The sequence below is a fragment of the Pygoscelis adeliae genome, unplaced genomic scaffold (genome assembly GCF_000699105.1).
Source record: "Pygoscelis adeliae isolate BGI_AS28 unplaced genomic scaffold, ASM69910v1 Scaffold122, whole genome shotgun sequence".
NCBI classification, from domain to species: Eukaryota; Metazoa; Chordata; class Aves; order Sphenisciformes; family Spheniscidae; genus Pygoscelis; species Pygoscelis adeliae.
Window position 1 is genome coordinate 3,413,407 of NW_008824358.1, and position 6,022 is coordinate 3,419,428.

A 6,022-nucleotide genomic window follows, 5' to 3' on the forward strand; every position below is an offset into this window, starting at 1 on the left:
TGAAACATTTGTGGAAATCATAACCGAAACTACTTTTGTACCCTGCCCTTGCAAATGTTTTCTACTCCCAAGAAAACTGTAACCACAAAGCTATTCACCACTGAAATGTTAGCAAGAATCCAAGAGCTTAGGGTAAAGGCACATTGACAGATTTACCTGAAATTTATTCTCCTTAAACTTTTATAGAAGTTGGCACTTTTGAAGTATAGTTTTTTCCTGAGAAGTGGCTTTCATAAGTGGTTTATTGTACCTCTCCCTACATTTTCTCGGTGTGATAAAAAAGTGACAGTTTTTTTTTTTCCTAGATCTGCAAACTATACACACAGAAATCCAGAAATCCACCAGATTTTTTCCTCCTTCCCTGACCAGAATTACTCAGCAAAGCTGCCATAGTGCAGTCTATGCTCTTATGGGTACCTGTGCAACTTTTGTGGTCATACGTGGGTTTGCACCAATACTAAGAGTGTCCCCGCTCTGCCCCTTGCCATTCTTACCGTGTATTCAGAGCGATAGCTGGTAAAAGAAGCAGTGGGCTATTTTTGCCTGGCTAGGCAGATGCCTTCATATTTGCACCACTCTATAGGATCTCATTTATAAGCGAGCAGTGGACAGATTTCTACACAAGTAACTGAACAAAACCCTAGAGAATACTTCTACAGTCAGCAGCTGCTGGTTATGGGTCTAAGTCGCTGCCTCCATCTCGGAGTATTCAAAAGCCTACTTTGGAAAGCAGGGCTCTGGACTGCTGAAAAAAGATCAAGAAACTGGAAGCTTGAAAGTGGTTGGAATGCTACGTCACAGCTGAACAAAGGAAATTCAATAATTAAATAAAAACTCTTGTTGCTTTTTCCCCCAAGAAAAAAATCTCCCTCAGCCATTCCTGGTGACCCTCTGGAGCTATCAGAAGCAAAGGAAAGACACTTGAGCATTTTCACCGTTGTGAAGATTCTCTAGGAAGGCTTGAAGGACCAAAATTGTATTAAGACCTCAAGTTTAGGCATGAAGACACTGTTTCTATTCCCAAATTCAGCTAACGGATGACAGAGTTTTCACTTTCTGGAAGCCCTCTCCTCAATACACCGAAGAGAACTTTTAATGGAGTCCTTACCACTACAACGAATACCAGATGTAAAAACGGTAACTACTCCAATCTAATTTAGCAGAATAACAGCAGCAAGGAATTCAACTGATCCCAACCTCAGAACTATACATCCTCAGACTCTGCTTCAGCCTAGGTATTTTATTTAATGTCCGCTGCAGATGCAAAATAACCAAACCCAAAAAAGTTCAAAGAAAAGTTATAAAAACCCACTGTACATACAAAAGCAGTGGTTTTCAACTTGTGATCACCGAGCCCCTGAAAGTCCACAGGCCACTTCCAAGGGCACCAAGAAGATTGCTTGTTTAGATGTTATTTTATCAGTCAACAGATCAATGTATTTTAAAACTTCTAGGGTTGTGATTTATGTGAATTTAATAAATTTCATTTTGTTCGATTTCAATAAAAGCAGGAAGAGACTCACAAGCATTTATAAAAATAACACTACTTACTTTGTGCATCGAGACAGATGAACGTAACCCAACCGATCAAAGCAAAAACCAGAGATCTAGAAAGCTCCATGGGCACTGCAGAAAAAATATCCTACTGAAGGCAAACACAGATGGTTGTTTCTCATATACAGTATTCGTAAAGAATCATTTAATTTGCCATATCATAAGTTAGTTGTTATCTTGACAAATGCTTCAGTGAGAACAAGGCGAAAGACTGGAATAAGCCTTTGAGAGCAATCCACAAACTATCAAACGTGCTGATCATTTTCAGCTTGAGAGATCAAAGTCCCTTTTGGGCAATAAAATAAACCAATAAGGAAATATCACTTTTTGTGTTACAGCACAAATAGCAAAGCCTATTTTTATTTTGATATTCAACACAGAGATGAGAATAAATAAATGAGCAAGATGTCCTGACCCATATGAGAGAAACCTACATATTCTCTGGGAAAGAAAACTAAATGGGGTGTCAAAAGGCAAAGGGACCAGCATCGCCCCTTTTGATCTCATAACGATGGCAGAGTGTCTTCTCATAACTCTGTTCCACAAGGAATAAGTACAGAATTTCTGTCGTGAAAACAGTAGTTAGTATTTGATGCGGTGAAAGCAGACACCTCTGAAGTGTGCCTAGTATTTTACAGATTGTATACATTGAAAATAGATTTAGCAGGCAGTTAAAACATTTTACTTCAATGAAGTTTCCTGGAAAAAGAAAAAAAAAAAAAGATACTAAAAGCTTGCAGAGAACTTTCAAAGACTACAAACGATACAGCTGATCATGCAGTTTGTTTCAATCATTTGGAGGTAAATATGCCTTTAGTTCAAAGGAGCAACTGATTACACAGTAAGGAAACTGCTGCCAGACCAAGGTCTCTTCATATTTGTGCTAGCATGTTTTGTCACCATGGATACTAAAGTAATTACTATAGATTGAATGAAAATACAAGACATAATAAAATTGAATAGAGTAACTAAAAATAACGTTATCATTGTGCTTTCCCAGCCTTAAATAATTGAAATGAAAACGTGGGAGCAATTCAAGCAGAAGCGATTAAAAAATATTAAAAGAAGTTCAATCATGTTTGAACAAAGGCCCCATCCAGCCATGATTATGCATTCAGCAGCATTATTACTAGAGCCAATCTCAGGCAGTTATTTTTCCTCCCCTGCCTGATTGTTCCCTGTATCCATGATGACCAGACCTTAGCAAGGTTATGTGGCAAAATACGGAAGACGGATCTGTGCACAAAATAACCACCTGGGACGAAGAAAAAGGAAGAGAAGTTTCCAGATCTTCTTCGCTGAACAGCATCACGTACCTTTGTGCTATCATAGCCAGGCCAGAGGCTACATAAGCCGGTATTCGTACCAAAATGTTTTTCTAGCAACCAATCCTCTTGACCACTGGAAATATTTATGTGCTGGAATCTTAATCCACTAATGAAGATCTACTTTTGGGTATTCCAAATCACAGTGAAGGCAAAGAGGCTTCAACATTTTCTGGGACCTCTGTTAGCAAGAGGCATCCCAGAGAGCTAGAGAAGCTCAGTGATGAGAAGCGGCATGAGACCTTAGAGGATAAAACTCCAGAAAGATCTCCCTCATTATCTACGGGGAGGCAACCTAGAAGCTGAAGGAAGAAGGCCATTAGTGTACACGTTTGCTTTTGCACTGGGTTTGTATGTTAGTCACCTACAGGCAGGCGTAAAATGAAAACTGCTGCTCGGATGCAGCGCAATGCTGTTAGCCACTCTTTGTAAGCTGCAACAGCTGTTTAGCTGGGAGGTCCTAGTCCAAGGCTGCCACGCAGGATTCTGCCTTCCTGCTCGGTTGTTGTTCTCGGGGATCAGCACTCCAAGCCCAAACACCATGATAGTCTCAGACATTGCCACCTATGGCCCATAATGGAATTAGGCCCCGAACAGTGTTCAGATGAAGTTCATTTGTTTTCTATGCTTAGCAAAAAAATGGAGACATCATTTAAGGTGAGAGGATTTGTAACACCAAACAAGCTATAGAACAGGCAGGAATACAACCCGGCAAGGGTGGGGTGGTGGAAACTAATTTTTTCAACTGGCATTGAACACCACTAACGAAAATACATCAGCCCAGCATCCAGCTATATCACTGGGGACAGCGTTGCTTGCTGAGCACACAGGGCACAACAACGGAAAACAGCAGGACACACACCTCTCCCACGCCAGACTGATGAGCGACAGGCATCTACTAAGGGCTGTGTGGGAGTCCTCCCCAAACTGAGGATGCTGCCCACTTTCAACAGCAGCAGCACCTATCAAATTAGTACCCAAAGTCCTCGCGATTCCCACAGTAGAAGAGCTCATGCAGTCCTGTGCAACTTTGTGTCAGTTGCTGTAGCCTTCAGACTGGCTGATGGTTCCATCAACCTCACCATCATGATGCTCAAAGGCAGGACGAGACAGTAACCTCAGGGACACAGCTATTCCATGCTGTCACTTGGCTCAAGCCTGGAAAAGCCTTTGGGGGTTTTATTTATAGAGATAGCCAAGAGGGGATTCAACAGTAAATCTATTCCTGCAGTAAGATAAATTTGAGTGCAGCCTTCTTTACTTCCTAATTATTAGGAAAAAAAGAACAAACTCAGAACACAGTGGTACAGTTCATACAGATTAGATTTCACCAAGAACAGCTGCAGGAGGAACGTCTTCAGTATTTGTCTATGTATGCTGCTCTCTTGGACATCAATAACAGCTTAAGGTTTTACATTTGCCTAGAGCGGAGAAGGAGGTGCCTAAACGGAAGCAGGGACCTTCACGTAATGCCTCAAGCAAGCATCTGATGCACAGGAGCAGTTTCCCCAACACAATACAGTATGTCCGTACACTCAACAAGAACAGGAGACAATGTTTTTAAACAAATTGATTCCCTTCTGGCAAAGAGAAAGCGTCCTCTCAGTCACATCAAATATGCCCATGCTATTCACACTTCAGTGTTTACAGACTGGGGCAACTCTATGTCCATGTTTCTCCTAACACGTCGCCTTTTTCTCTTGGAGCCATTACTGTGGCTGAATTTAAAATTCTGGCCCTTTCTCCAAGATTTCTGGACATCAAGCAAACAGGCACGGCTCCACAGTGCAGCGAGTTAGTTTAAACACACATGTGACAGTGGGACGTACACTGTAGTCTTCCCAGTATACCAACTGCACATACACAGGACATCCATATAGCAGTTTCTAGAAACAGAATCATGGCAACTAATCCTATTCATAGATCTAACAGACTGTTTAAATGGTATGATCAGCACTGTGGCAGTGGAAGGCAAAGTTAAACATGTTTTTAACATAGCTTAGTTTGACATTTCGCATACTTGGGTCATTTGTAGGGCAGCTCACTCATGAACTTTTAATCCAGCTTCAAAACTCAAGGCAGATAAAAATTCTTTTAAGTTCTCGTAGATTTGGAGTAGCTCCGCATTCAACCATATCCTGTTCTTGACAGATAGAAAGCCTGTACCATGATGCTGCAATGTAATCACAAATACACATGCATGATCGAGACCATCAAAAGACATTTACACACTTACTTAGTTCTTATAAGTATCTATAAAAAACTCACACACTTCTTAAATCAATAACATTTATTTCCATTAAACCAAGACAAATTTTCAAAATTAATACAAGATAAAAATTCAAGGTGGTTGGCAAGGGGAAAAAAGATAGACTGCATATCATATGTTATTTTTAAATGCTCAAAAATATTTTTTAATAAGACAATACTGGCACGTAGAACTGGCACTTTCCCACAGAACAAAACCAGCGGAATTTTCCCTTCTCTCCTAGTCAGTAGTTCTATGAAAACTAAACACACATACATGCAGCCTGCAACTTTCATAGCAAAGTTTACTGTGGGAATTTGGAACAATCCTCTATCAGAAGTCACAAAATTGTAGCAAAACACTTATTCTACTGCATTTTTGTACCCGGTGGATTTTATAATACTCCCTCTTTCAACCGACAACAATCAGCCTTCCAATGTTTATAGTAAGTGCTTAAAACTGCATTACTACTTGCAAACATGCCTGAGGCATTAATAAAGCCTTATTTATTTGATACAGATTAAAGCACTCTTGCAAAATTACCACTCCTGCCCGAAATCCAAGCCACTGAAATCCACAGTTTTGCCTGTTGGTTTCACTGGGCTCCGAATTTGCTATAGCACTGGACAAAACACACAATAAACAACATCCATTTTTAATTGTTTCAGTAAAAATCTTCCACCTTGAAAGCAGTATTTTCAAGTATTGCTATCCTAGTCTTCTAACGCCTATTGAAAATCCTCAAGAAACAAGACAAACAAAAAAGCCTGATTGGAGAGAAGAGTGCATTTAAACTCCCTCTCCTTACCCCACCCCACCCTCCCACCCAGGATCTTGCTGACTTAATTCCAAACTCACTATTTATTGTACAGCCGTGGCCTGGAATAAGCTTTCC